Source organism: Myotis davidii, unplaced genomic scaffold, assembly GCF_000327345.1.
Source record: "Myotis davidii unplaced genomic scaffold, ASM32734v1 scaffold76, whole genome shotgun sequence".
NCBI classification, from domain to species: Eukaryota; Metazoa; Chordata; class Mammalia; order Chiroptera; family Vespertilionidae; genus Myotis; species Myotis davidii.
In genome coordinates this window covers 890473-890829 of record NW_006288892.1, presented here as the reverse complement: position 1 = coordinate 890829, position 357 = coordinate 890473, and positions in this window count along the sequence as shown.

Below are 357 nucleotides of genomic sequence, written 5' to 3'. Positions count from 1 at the left end.
ATATATATATAAATTTTCTGCTGTGTCTCAGGAACCCCCTGCTCTTTAGCTTCCCATAGCGTTTTCTTCAATTTCTTTTGAGCTCTCGCCCCACAGCCTCCTTGGGGCCATCATCATCAACATCCTAGCAGTCTTCTGAAGGCCACAGGACTCCTACCAGCCACTTGATCCTGAAAACTGGCACATGTTCTAGGATTTTTGTTAGGGCATCTCCCCACTTTCCAGGGACCCAGATCTGCTTTCCATTTATCTAGGCCAGTGATGGCGAATCTTTCGAGCTCGGCGTGTCAGCATTTTGAAAAACCCTAACTTAACTCTGGTGCCGTGTCACATATAGAAATTTTTTGATATTTGCAA